This window comes from Trachypithecus francoisi, unplaced genomic scaffold (genome assembly GCF_009764315.1).
Source record: "Trachypithecus francoisi isolate TF-2019V2 unplaced genomic scaffold, Tfra_2.0 Lachesis_group0, whole genome shotgun sequence".
Classification (NCBI taxonomy): Eukaryota; Metazoa; Chordata; class Mammalia; order Primates; family Cercopithecidae; genus Trachypithecus; species Trachypithecus francoisi.
Window position 1 is genome coordinate 150,502,774 of NW_022681453.1, and position 18,369 is coordinate 150,521,142.

Below are 18,369 nucleotides of genomic sequence, written 5' to 3' on the forward strand. Positions count from 1 at the left end.
AACTACGTTGTGTGTTAGTGCTGCTGGTTCTCTCACACTTTTACAGAACATGAAAAACCATGAGGAAATTTAAACCCTTTTTGGGAAACAACTTCTCTTTACCCCACTGTACCTAACACTATGCTGATTCTTTGTAAGTGCTGAGCAGCAGCAGGATTTCTCTTTCCACGTGGGAAATGAAGTTAGAGGGAATCTTGTTGGTATGGCTTCAAGGTACCATATCTGGTCGGAAATTGGCCTGAAGTGGACATTAGGCTTTCCTCTGACCCATTTCAGATCAACTTTTCATACTGGGGAATTTGAATTATAATTTCATAAATTGCATGCTCGGGGTAAATAGTTTGTAAATGGTGCCACTCTTATTCAATGTTCCTTCTCCATAAAAACCCTGCTCCTTCTTTATGCAAAGCTCCAGAAACTCCTCATGGTTAATACAAAAGCAAATCAGACCTAAGTATGCTCAGTTGTTAGTTGAGAAAACAGATATTAATTGAGCACTCACCAGGTGCCTGAGATGCGTTCTGAGCACTGATTGATGAAACTGACAAGGTCTCTGTTCTCAAGACATTTGTGTTCTAATTGCTTAAACCATACCTCAAGGCTCCTTTCCAAAAGAAAATAAACCAAATGAATTTTCTGACCTTGAAAAACTCTGGGGATTATGGTTTATCTTTAGTCAATTAATTTTCCTACCCTCAGTCTTTCCCTGTTCAAAGACCTTTTGCAGAGATCCTTACATGATTCCTATGTAGCTGTACACTTACAGTGTACTCAGAGGCAGTTATTGGGGATACATGAGAGTTTACAATCAAACCTGCTGTCAGCATGAACAAATACAATTTAGGGTACATAGGGGCATACACAGAAAGTGAGAGAAATGAACATTTATTAGCATTTGCCATTTGTCACTCACTATTTTTTAATTAATCCTGTGAAGCAAATATTAACACATTTTGTAGATGAAGAAACTGAGGTTCAGGATCTCAAAAAGGTTATGAAACTTGGCCAAGAACAAAAGTATTCTTGAACCCATGTCTGTGAGATTCCACCTAAACCCAACCAAGTGTCTCAAAATCCACATTCCTGAGAGCAGTAAAAGGCTTGTTTCGCCTTCAGTGCCATTCTAGACTGGTCCATATGGTTAAAGGGGCAGCTCCCAAGCTGAGAGTGAGTCATCGATTCAAATATGGACAAATGGAGATACAACATTAAATTTGCCCTATTGAAGGCCTCTGACAGTACTTCCTTACATTTCTAGACATGTTAGGGTAAGAGAGAGAGAGTCATGAGGAAGGTGAGAAGTTAGAGTCGTAGGTTATTTTTGAATTAGAACAGTAATAAACTTTGGCAATGAGTTGACTTTTATTATGAGAAAGCAAAAGGTAAACTTGAGCACTCGTAAATGGGAAGCCAGCATTGGGTTGCATTTTTTCAAAACATTTCTGGGAATTGGAAAGCACTTTTCCTTCTTTCTCATCAAAACATCAGTAACTTTACTCTGGAGAACAGCAGTTTATTTTCAAAGCTTCAGTATTACATTTTAAACATTGCTTTATTTGACAAACAATGCTTTGAGAAAAATGTAAGGCCTTAGATAATCATGTTAGGTTGTGAATTGTCTGCCCAAATGGCCACCTGGCTTGGTGGTTTCTCCAGGCTTTGGCACCTTCTAAGTTTGTTTAACCGTAGGATTGTAGCTGCATTAAAACCTCATAGAGGCCAATTATATGATGTATACAGCCAGGGGCTGAGAAGGTCCAGAATTTATTATCTTTATGATATTCTAAAGCCAGGAGTCAGCAAACTATGGCTCTTGAATCAAATCTGGTCCATGGCTGTTTTGTTAATATTATTAAGTTGGAACTCAGCCCAATCCATTTGTTTACTTATTGTCTATGGCTGTTTTTGCAATACAGTGGCAGAGTTGTGAACCATATGTAATCATGTGGTTCATAAAACCTAAAATAGGCCGGGCGCGGTGGCTCAAGCCTGTAATCCCAGCACTTTGGGAGGCCGAGGCGGGTGGATCACGAGGTCAGGAGATCAAGACCATCCTGGCTAACATGGTGAAACCCCGTCTCTACTAAAAATACAAAAAAAAAAAAAAAAAAAAACTAGCCAGGCGTGGTGGCGGGCGCCTGTAGTCCCAGCAACTCCGAGGCTGAGGTGGGAGAATGGCGTGAACCCCGGAGGCAGAGCTTGCAGTGAGCCGAGATCGCGCCACTGCACTCCAGCCTGGTGACACAGCAAGACTCCGTCTCAAAAAAAAAAAAAAAAAAACACCTAAAATATTACTCTCTGGCCCTGTTCTGAAGTATCCTTACCTTCTGGGAGAAAAACAATAAACCTATCATATTAATGGGGTTGTAATTATTAGTTTAATTCGGAGAATGCCAATCAGCCAGTTCCCATCATTAAAAAGACAACATGCCAAATTTTCAGGACAGCTACCTACATATGACTCTGATGTCCAGAGAATGCCACCCATTGCCTTCCATATTGAGCATCCATATCACCTGCTGGCATTGGCACTGTTAGTTAGAACTTAGCAGCTTGAACCCAAGGGCACAACCATCTTGGGCCAAGGTTCACTTCTTTTATGTATTTGATTGGATTTTTGTTTTGTACACTTCTCACATTGAAATGAATCTGAACATCAAAGAGATTGAGTTTCTTCTTTATATTTCTAATGTCAGTTTTATTAAAAGCTAAAATTGATAGTACTCTTTTACATGGTAGAAATAACATTGGATTTTGCACTAAAAAGCTGTCTTCTTAGCTTTCAAATGAAGAGATAGTAATGTTACATATATATGTAATGGAATCATTGATGCCATGCTCAAAAGTCACTTTATACCTTCCTAAGCACTTTCATTGGCACTGCTTTGAAACTCATAGCCACAGCGAGATAGGATAGCCATTATGCTCTCTTTTTTTTCATTTTTTTTATTGTGGTAAAATACACATAACATAAAATTTCCCATCATAACCATTTTAAGAATACAGTTCAGTGTTATTAAATACATTCAAAATGTGCAACCATCACCACTGTCTACCTCCATGATTCTTTTCATGATGTAAAACTGAAACTCTATACACATTAAACAGTTCATTCCCCCTCCTCCCAGTTCCTGGCAGCCACCATTCCTTCTGTCTCTATGATTTTGATTTCTTTAGGATCCTCATATAAGTGGAGTCATATAGTATTTGTCTTTTTGTGATTGGTTTATTTCACTTAGCATGACATCCTCAAGGGTCATCCATATTATGGCATATTATAAAATTTCCTCCCTTTTAAAAAGGCTGAATAATATTCATTGCGTGTATATATCATATTTTATTTATCTATTCGTCTATCAATGGACATTTGGGTTCCTTCCACATAGTAGCTGTTGTGAACAATGCTGCTGTAAACATGGGTACACAGACACCTCTTCAAAACCTGGCTGTGAATTCTTTTCAATATATACCCAGAAGTAGAATTGCTGGATCATATAGTAATTCTATTTTGAATGTTTTGAGAAGCTGCCATACTGTGTTTTAACGTAACTTTACCATTTTGTATTTCTACCAACAGTGCCCAAATGTTCTTATTTCTGTACATTCTGGCCAAAAATTATTTTCTGTTTTTTTGGTTTTTTGTTTTTCTTTTTTCTTTTTTTTTTTTTTGCTTATGGTAGTCATCCTAATGGGTGTGATGTAACAGCTCATTGTTCTTTTGATTTGTATTTCCTTCATTAATAGTGATGCTAAGCATTTTTTTCATGAGCTTACTAGCCATTTGTGTATTTTCTTTTTTTTATTATTATTATATTTTAAGTTCTAGGGTACATGTACACAACGTGCAGGTTTGTTACATATATATACATGTGCCATGTTGGTGTGCTGCACCCATTAACTCATCATTTACATTAGGTGTATCTCCTAATGCTATCCCTCCCCCCAACTCCCTCCCCACAATAGGACCCGGTGTGTAATGCTCCCCTTCCTGTGTCCAGGTGATCTCATTGTTCATTTCCCACCTATGAGTGAGAACATGCAGTATTTGGTTTTCTGTTCTTGCAAGAGTTTGCTGAGAATGATGGTTTCCAGCTGCATCCATGTCCCTACAAAGGACACACACTCATCCTTTTTTATGGCTGCATAGTATTCCATGGTGTATATGTGCCACATTTTCTTAATCCAGTCTGTCACTGATGGACATTTGGGATGATTCCAAGTCTTTGCTATTGTGAATAGTGCCGCAATAAACATACGTGTGCAGGTGTTTTTACAGCAGCATGACTTATAATCCTTTGGGTATATCCCCAGTAATGGGATGGCTGGGTCAGATGGTATTTCTAGTTCTAGATACTTGAGGAATCACCACACTGTTTTCCATAATGGTTGAACTAGTTTACAATCCCACCAACAGTGTAAAACTGTTCCTATTTCTCCACATCCTCTCCAGCACCTGTTGTTTCCTAATTTTTTAATGATTGCCATTCTAACTGGTGTGAGATGGTATCTCATTGTGGTTTTGATTTGCATTTCTCTGATGGCGAGTGATGATGAGCATTTTTTCATGTGTCTGTTGGCTGTATGAATGTCTTCTTTTGTGAAATGTTTGTTCATATCCTTTGCCCACTTTTTGATGGGGTTGTTTGTTTTTTTCTTGGAAATTTGATTGAGTTCTTTACAGGTTCTGGATCTTAGCCCTTTGTCAGATGAGTAGATTCCAAAAATTTTCTCCCATTCAGTAGGTTGCCTGTTCACTCTGATGATAGTTTCTTTTGCTGTGCAGAAGCTCTTTAGTTTAATTAGATCCCATTTGTCAATTTTGGCTTTTGTTGCCATTGCTTTTGGTGTTTTAGACATGAAGTCCTTACCCATGCCTATGTCTTGAATGGTATTATCTAGGTTTTCTTCTAGGGTTTTTATGGTTCTAGGTCTAACATCTAAGTCTCTAATCCATCTTGAATTAATTTTCGTATGAGGAGTAAGGAAAGGATCCAGTTTCAGCTTTCTACTTATGGCTAGCCAATTTTCCCAGCACCATTTATTAAATAGGGAATCCTTTCCCCATTTCTTGTTTTTCGCAGGTTTGTCAAAGATCAGATGGTTGCAGATGTGTGGTATTATTTCTGAGGGCTCTGTTCTGTTTCATTGGTCTATATCTCTGTTTTGGTACCAGTACCATGCTGTTTTGGTTACTGTAGCTTTGTAGTATAGTTTGAAGTCAGGTAGCATGATGCCTCCAGCTTTGTTCTTTTGGCTTAGGATTGTCTTGGCAATGTGGGCTCTTTTTGGTTCCATATGAACTTTAAAGCAGTTTTTTCCAACTCTGTGAAGAAAGTTATTGGTAGCTTAATGGGGATGGCATTGAATCTGTAAATTACCTTGGGCAGTATGGCCATGTTCACAATATTGATTCTTCCTATCCATGAGCATGGTATGTTCTTCCATTTGTTAGTGTCCTCTTTTATTTCAATGAGCAGTGGTTTGTAGTTCTCCTTGAAGAGGTCCTTGACATCCCTTGTAAGTTGGATTCCTAGGTATTTTATTCTCTTTGAAGCTATTGTAAATGAGAGTTAATTCATGATTTGGCTCTCTGTTTGTCTGTTACTGGTGTATAAGAATGCTTGTGATTTTTGCACATTGATTTTATATCCTGAGACTTTGCTGAAGTTGCTTATCAGCTTAAGGAGATTTTAGGCTGAGACAATGGGGTTTTCTAAATATACAATCATGTCATCTGCAAACAGGGACAATTCGACTTCTTCTTTTCCTAACTGAATACCCTTGATTTCTTTCTCTTACCTGATTGCCCTAGCCAGAACTTCCAACACTATGTTGAATAGGAGTGGTGAGAGAGGGCATCCCTGTCTTGTGCCAGTTTTCAAAGGGAATTTTTCCAGTTTTTGCCCATTCAGTATGATATTAGCTGTGGGTTTGTCATAAATAGCTCCTATTATTTTGAGATACATTCCATCAACACCGAATTTATTGAGAATTTTTAGCATGAAGGGCTGTTGAATTTTGTCAGAGGACTTTTCTGCATCTATTGAGATAATCATGTGGTTTTTGTCTTTGGTTCTATTTATATGCTGGATTACGTTTATTGATTGGCGTATGTTGAACCAGCCTTGCATCCCAGGGATGAAGCCCACTTGATCATGGTGGATAAGCTTTTTGATATGCTGCTGGATTCGGTTTGCCAGTATTTTATTGAGGATTTTTGCATTGAGGTTCATCAGGGATATTGGTCTAAAATTCTCTTTTTCTGTTGTATCTCTGTCAGGCTTTGGTATCAGGATGATGTTGGCCTCATAAAATGAGTTAGGGAGGATTCCCTCTTTTTCTATTGATTGGAATAGTTTCAGAAGGAATGGTACCAACTCCTCCTTATACCTCTGGTAGAATTTGGCTGTGAATCCGTCTGGTCCTGGACTTTTTTTGGTGGGTAGGCTATTAATTATTGCCTCAATTTCAGAGCCTGCTATTGGTCTATTCAGGGATTCAACTTCTTCCTGGTTTAGTCTTGGAAGAGTGTAAGTGTCCAAGAAATTATCCATTTCTTCTAGGTTTTCTAGTTTATTTGCGTAGAGGTGTTTATAGTATTCTCTGATGGTAGTTTGTATTTCTATTGGATCGGTGGTGATACCCCCTTTATCATTTTTTATTGCATCTATTTGATTCTTCTCTCTTTTCTTCTTTATTAGTCTTGCTAGTGGTCTGTCAATCTTGTTGATCTTTTCAAAAAACCAACTCCTGGATTCATTGATTTTTTTGGACGGTTTTTCGTGTCTCTATCTCCTTCAGTTCTGCTCTGATCTTAGTTATTTCTTGCCTTCTGCTGCTTTTGAATGTGTTTGCTCTTGCTTCTCTAGTTCTTTTAATTGTGATGTTAGAGTGTCAATTTTGGATCTTTCCTGCTTTCTCTTGTGGGCATTTAGTGCTATAAATTTCCCCCTACACACTGCTTTAAATGTGTCCCAGAGATTCTGGTATGTTGTATCTTTGTTCTCATTGGTTTCAAAGAACATCTTTATTTCTGCCTTCATTTCGTTATGTACCCAGTAGTCATTCAGGAGCAGGTTGTTCAGTTTCCATGTAGTTGAGCGGTTTTTATTGAGTTTTTTAATCCTGGGTTCTAGTTTAATTGCCCTGTGGTCTGAGAGACAGTTTGTTATAATTTCTGTTCTTTTACATTTGCTGAGGAGTGCTTTACTTCCAACTGTGTGATCAATTTTGGAATAAGTGTGATGTGGTGCTGAGAAGAATGTATATTCTGTTGATTTGGGGTGAAGAGTTCTGTAGATGTCTATTAGGTCCGCTTGGTGCAGAGTTGAGTTCAATTCCTGGATATCCTTGTTAACTTTCTGTCTCGTTGATCTGTCTAATATTGACAGTGGGGTGTTAAAGTCTCCCATTATTATTGTATGGGAGTCTAAGTCTCTTTGTAAGTCTCTAAGGACTTGCTTTATGAATCTGGGTGCTCCTGTATTGGGTGCATCCATATTTAGGATAGTTAGTTCTTACTGATGACTCGATCCCTTACCATTATGTAATGGCCTTTTTTGTCTCTTTTGATCTTTGATGGTTTAAAGTCTGTTTTATCAGAGACTAGGATTGCAACCCCTGCTTTTTTTTGTTTTCCATTTGCTTGGTAGATCTTCCTCCATCCCTTTATTTTGAGCCTATATGTGTCTCTACATGTGAGATGGGTCTCCTGAATACAGCAAACTGATGGGTCTTGACTCTTTATCCAATTTGCCCGTCTGTGTCTTTTAATTGGAGCATTTAGTCCATTTACATTTAAGGTTAATATTGTTATGTGTGAACTTGATCCTGTCATTATGATATTAGCTGGTTATTTTGCTCGCTACTTGATGCAGTTTCTTCCTAGCATCGAGGGACTTTACATTTTAACATGTTTTTGCAATGGCTGGTACCTTTTGTTCCTTTCCATATTTAGTGCTTCCTTCAAGATCTCTTGTAGGGGAGGCCTGGTGGTGACAAAATCTCTAAGCATTTGCTTGTCTGTAAAGGATTTTATTTCTCCTTCACTTATGAAACTTAGTTTGGCTGGATGTGAAATTCTGGGTTGAAAATTCTTTTCTTTAAGAATGTTGAATATTGGCCCCCACTCTCTTCTGGCTTGTAGAGTTTCTGCTGAGAGATCTGCTGTTACTCTGATGGGCTTCCCTTTGTGTGTAACCCGACCTTTTTCTCTAGCTGCCCTTAACATTTTTTCCTTCATTTCAACTTTGGTGAATCTGACAATTATGTGTCTTGGAGTTGCTCTTCTTGAGGAGTATCTTTGTGGCGTTCTCTGTATTTCCTGAATTTTAATGTTGGCCTGCCTTACTAGGTTGGGGAAGTTCTCCTGGATGATATCCTGCAGAGTGTTTTCCAACTTGGTTCCATTTTCTCTGTCATTTTCAGGCACACCAATCAGACGTAGATTTGGTCTTTTCACATAATCCCATATTTCTTGGAGGCTTTGTTCATTTCTTTTCACTCTTTTTTCTCCACACTTCTCTTCTTGCTTCATTTCATTCATTTGATTTTCAGTCGCTGATACTCTTTCTTCCATTGATTGAGTCAGTTACTGAAGCTTGTGCATTTGTCATGTATTTCTCATGTTATGGTTTTCATCTCTATCAATTCTTTTAAGGTCTTCTCTGCATTGATTATTCTAGTTATCCATTCATCCATTCTTTTTTCAAGGTTTTTAGTTTCTTTGCACTGGTTACATAGTTCCTCCTTTAGCTCTGAGAAGTTTGATCAACTGAAGCCTTCTTCTCTCAACTCGTCGAAGTCATTCTCCATCTAGCTTTGTTCCATTACTGGCGATGAGCTGTGTTCCTTTGAAGGGAGAGATGCGCTCTGATTTTTTGAATTTCCAGCTTTTCTGCTCTGCTTTTCCCCCATCTTTGTGGTTTTATCTGCCTTTGGTCTTTGATGATGGTGACATACTGGTGGGGTTTTGGTGTGGGTGTCCTTTCTGTTTGTTAGTTTTCCTTCTAATGTTCAGGACCCTCAGCTGTAGATCTATTGGAGTTTGCTTGAGGTCCACTCCAGACCCTGTTTTCCTGGGTATCAGCAGCAGAGGCTGCAGAAGATAGAATATTGCTGAATAGCGAGTGTTGCTGTCTGATTCTTGCTCTGGAAGCTTCATCTCAGGGGTGTACCCCGCAGTGTGAGGTGTGAGGTGTCGGTCTGCACCTACTGGGGGATGTCTCCCAGTTAGGCTACTCAGGGGTCAGGGACCCACTTGAGCAGGCAGTCTGTCTGTTCTCAGATCTCAACCTCCATGCTGGGAGATCCACTGCTCTCTTCAAAGTTATCAGACAGGGGTATTTACCTCTGCCGAGGTTTCTGCTGCTTTTTGTTTAGCTATGCCTTGTCCCCAGAGGAGGAGTCTACAGAGGCAGGCAGGCCTCCTTGAGCTGTGCTGGGCTCCACCCAATTCGAGCTTCCAGGTGGCTTTGTTTACCCACTTAAGCCTCAGCAATGGTGGGTGCCCCTCCCCCAGCCTCACTTCTGCCTTGCAGTTAGATCTCAGACTGCTATGCTAGTAATGAGGGAGGCTCTGTGGGCGTGGGACCCTCTGGGCCAGGTGTGGGATATAATCTCCTGGTGTGCCATTAGCTAAGACCCTTGGTAAAGTGCAGTATTGGGGTGGGAGTTACCTGATTTTCCAGGTGTTGTGTGTCTCAGTTTCCCTTGGCTAGGAAAAGGAATTCCCTTCCCCTTTGTGCTTCCCAGGTGAGGTGATGCCTCGCCCTGCTTCAGCTCTCGCTGGTTGGGCTGCACCAGCTGACCAGCACTGATTGTCCGGCACTCCCCAGTGAGATGAACCTGGTACCTCAGTTGAAAATGCAAAAATCACCCATCTTCTGTGTCACTCATGCTGGGAGCTGGAGGCTGGAGCTGTTCCTATTCAGCCATCTTGGGCGCACCCCTCCAAAAGATGTCCATTTGTGTATTTTCTTTGGAGAAACTTCTATTCAAGTCTTAAGCTATTTTATAAATGGGGTCTTTTGTCATTGAGTTTTAGGGGTTTTCTATTTCCTGAATACTGATCCTTTATCAGACATTTCATTTGCAAATCTCTTCTTCCATTCCATGGGCTGCCTTTTTTACTCTGTTTACATTGTATTTCGATGCCCAATATTTTTTAAATTTTCATGAAATTTAATTTGTCTATTTTTTCTTTTGTTGCCTGTGCTTTTAGAGTCTTAGCTAAGAAATGATTGCCAAATCCAATGTTGTGACATTTTTGTCCTATTTTTTTTCTGAGAGTTTTATAGTTTTAGGCCTTACATTTAAGTTTTTGATCCATTTGAGTTAATTTTTTTATATGACATTGCTTTGATTACTGTAGCTTTATAGTAAGTTTTGAAATTTGGAAGTACAGGTCTTTCTGCTTTGTACTTTTTCAAGATTGTTTTGGTTATTTGGGGCCTTTTGAAATTCTGTATTAATTTGAGGATAAGTTTTACTATTTCTTTAAAAATGCCATTGGGATTTTGATAGGGACTGCATTGAAGCTGTAAATTACTTTGGGTTGTATTAACAACTTAACAATATTAAGTCTCCTAATCCATAAGCATAAGATGTTTCCCTTTATTTATTTCTTCTTTAATTTATTTTGGTAATGTTTTGTAGTTTTCACTGTACAAGTCTTTCACCTCCTTGGTTAAGTTAATTCCTAAGTATTTTATTATTTTTGATGCTATTTTGATTGGAATTATTTTCATAATTTTAATTTTAGATTGTTCATTGTGAGGGTATAACAATACAATTGATTTTTGCATGTTGACTTTATATCTTGCTACTTTGCTTAATTCATTTATTAGTTTTAACAGGTTTTTGTGAAATCTTTAGGAAATTCTACATATAAAATTATATTATCTATAAACAGAGATAATTTTCCTTCTTCTTTTTCCATTTGAATACCTTTATTTCTTTCTCATGACTAATTTCTCTGGCTAGAATTTCTAATATGATGTTAAATAGAAGTGGTCACAGTGGGCATTTTTGTCTTATTCCTGGCCTTAGAGTAAAAGACTTTAGTCATTCATCATGGAGTATGATATTTGCTATTTTTTATATACAGTTTTTATTATGTTAAGATAGTTTCCTTCTATTCCTAATTGGTTGGTTTTTTTAATCATGAAATGTTAAATTTTATCAAATGATGTTTCTGTATCAATTGAGGTGATCATGTACTTTTCTCCTTCATGCTGTTAGTGTGGTGTATTACACTCATTGATTTTTGCGTGTTGTACACAACATGGCATTCCAGGAACAAATCTCACTTGGTCGTCGTGTATAGTTCTTTTAATATGCTACTGAATTCAATTTGCTAGCATTTTGTCGAGAACTTTGCATTTATGTTCATAAGGAATAGCAGTCTGTGGTTTTCTTATTGTGTCTTTCTCTGACTTTGATATCACAGTAATGTTGGCTTTATGAAATGAGATAAGAAGCGCTTCCTCCTCTTCAAGTTTTTGGAAAAGTTTGTGAAGGATTAGTATTAGTTTTTCTTTAAATGTTTTGTAGAAATCACCTGTGAAACCATGAAATCCAGAGCTTTTCTTTGTGAGGAGATTTTTGATTACTGATTGAATCTCATTATTAGTTGTAGGTCTAATTCAGATTTTTTATTTCTTCTTGCTTTTATCTAGGTAAGCTTTGTATTTCTAGGAAGGTATCCATTTCATCTAGAGTATTCAATTTGTTAGCATAAAATTATTTATAATGCTCTCTTATTCTTGTTATTCTCTAATTCTTGTTATTTCTCTAGAATTGGTAGTAAAATCACCAGTATTATTTCTAATTTTAGTAACTTGAGTCTTCTCTCTTTTTTCTTAGTCCATCTAGTTAAAGGTTTGTCAATTTTATTGATCTTTCCAAAGAACCATTTTTTTGTTTCATTTATTTTTTCCATTATTTTTCTTTTCTCTATTTTATTTATCTCTAATCTTTATTATTTCCTTTCTTCTAGCTCTGCGTTTAATTTGTTTTTCTTTTTCTTGTTTATTTAAGTTGTGAAGTTAGGTTGTTGGGTTGTTGATTTGAAATCATTCTTGTTTTTTAATGTAAGTGTTTAAAGTACGTCTTAGCACTGTTTTCACTATGTCTTATAAGTTTGGGTATGTTGTGTTTTCTTTTCATTCACCTCTTAGTATTTTCTAATTTTTCTTCTGATTTTATTCATGATCCATTGATTATTTAAAAGTATGTTATTTAATTTCCATAAATGCATGAATTTTCCAGTTTTACATCTTTGTTGATTTCTAACTTCCACTGTGGTCTTATTTTTTAAAAATCTATTAGGGAGTCTTAATGTGTGGTCTAACCTATGGACTATCCTGGAAAATGTCTCATATGCACTTGAGAAGAATGTGTATGTTGTGGTCATTGGGTAGATTGTTCTGTATATGTCTGTTAGATCTAATTGGTTTATCATACTGTTTAAGTTTTCGATTCCCTTACTTATATTGTATCTGGCTATTATGTTCATTATTGAGAATTTAAGTCTCCAACTATTATTGTAAAATTGTCTATTTCTCCATTCAATTTTGTCAGTTTTTCCTTCATATATTATGGTGGTCTGTCATTAGGTATGTAAAAGTTTATAATTGTTTATAATTGTTGTATCTTCTTGCAGTATTGAAACTTTCATTAATCTTTGTCTTTTGTAAATGTTTTTGACTTAAAATCTACTTTGTCTGATATTAGTATAGCTACTCCTTTCTGTTTTTTGGTCAGTATTTGCTGGGAATATCTTTTCCTAGCCTTTTCCTCTCATCTGTTTCTGTCATTGGACCTAAAATCAGTCTCTTCAGACAGCATATAGCTGGATCATATGTTTTCATCCATTCTGCCAAACCTGTCTTTTGCTTAGAGTGTTTAATACATTTACATTTAAAGTAACTACTGGTAAGAAAGAGGTTCTGTCATTTTGAAATATATTTTCTATACACCTTACAGCATTCTTGTCCCTCATTTACTACACTACTGCCTTTTGTGTTTAGTTGATTCTTTGTAGTGAAATGTTTAAATTCCTTTCTCACTTTCTTTTGTGTATATTCTATAGCTATTTTCTTTGTGGTTACCATGGAGTTTGCACTTAAGATCCTAAAGCTACAACATTCTAATTTAAATTTACACCAGTTTAACATGAAAAACATACAAAAACTCTGCCTCCTTTACAACTCTGTCCCCACCCCTTTTGTCTGTCGATGTTACAGAATTATATCTTTATACAATGTGTTACCAAAAATACAAACTAATAATTCTTTAATATGCATTAGTCTCTTAAATTATGTAGAAAACAAACTGTGGAGTTATAAACCAAAATTATAATAATATTAGCTCTTATACTGATACTTTTTTAAATGTATTCATCTCTTAAATCACATAGAAAAGAAAAAGTGAAGTTACAAACCGTGCAATAATACTAGCTTTTTAATTGTCCATGAATTTACCTTTACTGAGTTCTCTGTTTCTTCATATGGCTCAAATTACTACTTAGTATTCTTTAATTTCACCCTGCAGGACTCTCATGAGGGATTTCTCGAAGGATAGGTTCAATGATAATGAAACCTCCCCAGCTTTTGTTTACTTGGGAATGCCTTAATTTCTCCCTCACTTTTGAAGAAGAGTTTTGCCACATATAGAAATCTTGGTTGACAAGTGGTTTTTGTTTTTCTTTTTATTTTTTTATATTTTTATTTTAGCGCTTTGATTATATCGGCCTACTGCCTTCTGACCTCTAAAGTTTCTGTTGAGAAATCTGCTGATAATCTTGTTAAGGATCCCTTATATGTGTGAGTACCTTCTCTCTTGGTGCTTTCAACATTCTTTAAAAAGTTTGAAAGTGTTTCGGTCCGCATCTCTTTGAGTTCGTGAAGCTTCTTGGGTGTTTATATTCATGTTTATCTCTTTATTGGTATTTCCTTTTTGTTTATATATCTTTTTTTTTACTTTCTCCACATTTTCGTTTTAGTTCTTCAAGCATCTTTAAGATAGTTGTTTTGAAGTCTGCTTAAAAGTCTTTGTCTAGTATATCTGCCATAAGGTCTTTTTCAGGGATAGTTTCTGTTATTTTTTTTTTTTTTTTTTTTTTACTTTGAATTGCCACACTTTCCTGTTTCTCTGTATAACTTGTTATTTTTTGTTAAAAACTTGACATTTGAGTCTAATATTTGGTAACTCTGGAAATCACATTTCCCCTTTCCCAGGGTTTGCTGGATTTGGGTGTTTGTTTGTTTGTTTGTTGTTGTTGATTTTGTTGTTATAGACTGTCTCTGTTCTGGGAATCAGCCTGAGATATAAACATAAGGTCTCCTCAGGTCCTTTCTAAGCCCATGCCTTTCCTTGGGCTTGCAAAGTCATGTCCTAATTTCTCTGTATATGTAGTTACCTTTTAATGACCTAATCTTTAATGTCAGGCCCCCAAAAGGAGAAAAAGAAAATCAAAGGTGAAAAAATTAAAAGGATGTTGGCCCTTTAAATCTCCTGACAGTCACTTCAGCTGAGGGGAGGAGCTTCCCAATAAGGGGAGGTGCAATAGCAATGGTGGCGATTTTGTCTACATCTCTTTGATCAGAACCAGCATCAGTGATCAGAGCACAGATTTTTGATATTTGGAGAACAGAGTCCTTTTTGCTCACCCTGGCTCCTGTAAACTGTTTGCAAGTTGCTCCAGGAACACTTGGCACAGTTGCCTGCCACAGGGCTGAAGGGTGAGGGTTGGAATACTTGCTACTGTGCTAAGAACTAAAATTGACCAAAATTAACCACAATTACTTCCCAAGCCTTCTCCTAGAAGTTGCAATCCTTCAATATACTCCAGAAATCCAAAATAGTTACATCATACAGATTCTGCCAGTATAATAGTTGCCTAGGTGGGGAAACAAATTTCTAGTACTTCCTACTCTGCCCTGTTCCCAGCATCCCATTATTGGTCTCTTCTTACAGATTAAAAAATAATAACAATGAGACAAGGGGAGTTTGGGTATCTTGCTCACAATCTCTTAACCCTGAGTTGAACCCAGGCCTCTCGATTTTGAACTTAGAAACTTCTCTTCTACATAACACAACCTCAGATTTGCCTTCAAAGTCATGAGAACAAAAGTTAAATCAAAATCATGTCCTTTCTAATCCAGGCCAACCCTAGCATGTCTAATGTGTCCCTCATGCAAACCTGACCCCCAACCAGTTCACAACAAAGCCAATATGTGGACAACACCCGCTCCCAGCCCTAGGCTTAGGATCTACACTGCACCCACTGACCCCCATCAGGTATCGGGTGACGTATCAGGTGAAGTCATCACACGCAGGGTGGTATTTTTCTTCAAAAGAGAATGCTGCAGACTCAGCTTTGATTTTCTGCATGAATTCTGATAGCTATACATTACTTCGGTCCTCAAGTTTTAAATATATTTGCCAGAAAACAAAGCACTTGAAAGGTCAACTTAAGGTAACATAAGCCAGAGGAGAAGGTTAACAAAATAGATCAAACAACACACTGTCTAGCCTTTTCTAGGTGTGTGAGAGCAAAACCCGCTCAACCCAGAAAAAAAGCCAATCCCCTTAAAGAATATTTGATTATAAATATAGTTTAATGTTTCTTAATTATGACTAGAGTATTTTTTCATCCAATAAGAGAATGACTTTAGTAACCCTCTGACACAATCTAGCTGGCCTGCTTCATAAATAAGTTTAGCTGAAGCCTTTCTTCACATAGCTCAAAACATTTTGAAAAGAGTTCTTTGGAGAAGGTAAACAATGACACTCAATCTAAACAATGAATGTGAATTTCTTTCTTTATTTCCTCATTCACAGTCATCCAGATAGTCATTCATTCAGCAGACATTGATTGATGCACTCTCTTGGGTAGGTATTTGTGTGAACAAGACAAAGATGAGAGCCTTGCCCTTAAGAGAAAGCTGGGCTTGGCTCAAGTTTGAGTTAGTAAGGCAGCACACCTCAGGGGTTCAAAGACCAAATAAGAACCTAAAATTTCTGTCTTAGTCAGTGACACCTACCATATGATAAATGCTTGTCCATTATCTTTACCCTCAACTTCTTAATGCCTTTTGGCACTGGGCAGAGAAGCTTTCCAAGCAGAAGTGGATCCTCTGTGAAGTTAATAAACTTAAGCTTTAGGATCCCTTTCACATGGCCCTTTCCAAGATCCTGAGAGGGGCCCTACCAGTGTGTTCTGATGAGCATATAAAGTTTGCATAAGTAAGATATTTTTTACTATTTTTCTTAAAGTAGGCCTCAAAATTTATAAGCTTCAGGCCCCACCAAACCTGAGGCAGACCTGCCTCCAAATCTGGATGCACCTGCAGGTAAAAGTTTAAGAAAGATTTAGCTGGCCGGCCCGGTGGCTCACGCCTGTAATCCCAGCACTTTAGGAGGCGGAGGCGGGCAGATCACGAGGTCAGGAGATCAAGACCATCCTGGCTAACACCGTGAAACCCCGTCTCTACTTAAAAAAAAATGCAAAAAATTAGCCGGGCGTGGCAGCGGGCGCCTGCAGTCCCAGCTACTTGGGCGGCTGAGGCAGGAGAATGGCGTGAACCCGGGAGGCGGAGCTTGCAGTGAGCCCAGATCGCGCCACCGCACTCCAACAGCCTGGGCGAAGGAGCGAGACTCCGTCTCAAAAAAAGAAAGAAAGAGAGAGAGAGAGAGAGAGAGAGAAAGAAAGAGAGAGAAAGATTTAGCTACTTCTGACTCATCTCCTGGTGGTGAGAAAGGCCTTTGGTGAGCATTGAAGCAAGGGCTTGAAGCTGTGTAGATGACTCCAGTTCAGTAATGTTTTTGAGTAAAGCTCACATTGTTCGCGGATGACTCTACTGCCACTCTCCACCCCCACCTCCACCCATTACCGCTAGAGCCAATGAAACTCACCTAGCATGAATCCCACCTGATTTATTTTCTGTAAACTAATCATCTACACACATGATGCCTTGGAACATGAAAATGCCACATGGGTGTCAAGCTCAGGAATCTGTCTCCTCTGTCTTGAGAAGTTTTGAATAATGCAAATTCTGATCTTGGTATCTCCAATGCAGTTAAGAGTCGATTAGGAGAGCTTACCCTGAGACATTTTTAAGACCTTCTTTAAATTCAAGGTCAGGAGGCCATAACTGCTCTGCTGTATCGTGCGACACCCAGCACAAAGGGCTTAAGAGGAATGCTAAGCTCCCCTGAAACTGTTCCTGTTGCTCTTGAGCATAACCCTAGTTAATGCCACGAGTGAATAGCCCCGCCTCAGCTCTCAGTTCCCTTGAAACCAAAGAGGCAGCACTCTGTTGTTTAAATTAAAGGAGGAGATGTGCTTTGCACAAATTAGCTTCCCTATTGATGTGGTGCATATTACAAAGATCAGTCCACTTGTTTTCATTCAAATCTATGTGCTGCAATTTTTATTTAATTTAAAACTAAATAAGAACCAGGAGTTGCTGGAAGGAGGAGAAATGCCAAGCCCAACTTAGCCCTGGCAGCCTTCCTGAAGCCACTGTGACTTGGGTACTGTGAACTACTGGGCTAAAGAGCCACGGTGCAGAGCTGCTGAGCTTATCTAACTAGGAGGGAGTTTAGGAAAGCACCTGGGAAGGTTGTAGGAGTCAGATGATAGGTCAGCGAACACTGCTTCTCAAATTCGTTGACTTCTGCTGCACTTTTGAGAAGGCATTGAAACCCCAATCTGTCCTATCACAAAAACTACGAAAAGTTTTAACCAGTAAAATGTGACCACAGTACATGGATTTATACAAAACTTCATCCATGAGCTCACATAGCCATAAAACAACAGCACCAACTGTTGCCAGGTTTTGCTACTAGTGTTCCTGACTCATTTTGTTGTGCACTAGCACTCATTCACATTCAAATAACTGCTGACACCAAAGGATTAAGAAAAAGGCATGGAAGACAAACTTTAAATTCAGAAAATGTTTTCATGAACATGTACTTTTTCCCCTCTCAATTGTGAAAAGACTGCCATTGCTACTCAAGTTTTGTGGAGCACTGTTCTGCAGCTCATGGAACCCCAGTGTTCTATGGAAGCAGTTTTTAAGAGCCCCTGCCAAGGTGTAGACCACCTTTCCCAGTGTCTTTTGGGTGACCAACTGATCAAGCCATGGTGAGAATCCAATGTGAGACATTGACCCCAAAGTGACCTTATCCAGCTGACATCAGTGACAGCCAGAAAGGAAACATAAGTGAAACTCATGAAAGTGAAGAACCAAGGTCATCGTTTCAGCAGTGCCTAGAAATAAGAATCTATGTCTATGGCTATCCAGGCTAATGGAACTCAGTTAAGCTACCAGGACTGTCCCACAGTAATTACCAGTCCCC

At 38.2% G+C, this 18,369-nt stretch overlaps 1 protein-coding gene across 1 annotated transcript in view; it reads left to right on the forward strand.

Annotated features, from left to right (window-relative positions):
- Positions 1–18,369, forward strand: part of SLC9A9 (solute carrier family 9 member A9) — a 608,786-nt gene that overhangs the window by 367,599 nt on the left and 222,818 nt on the right. The window lies entirely within an intron of this gene.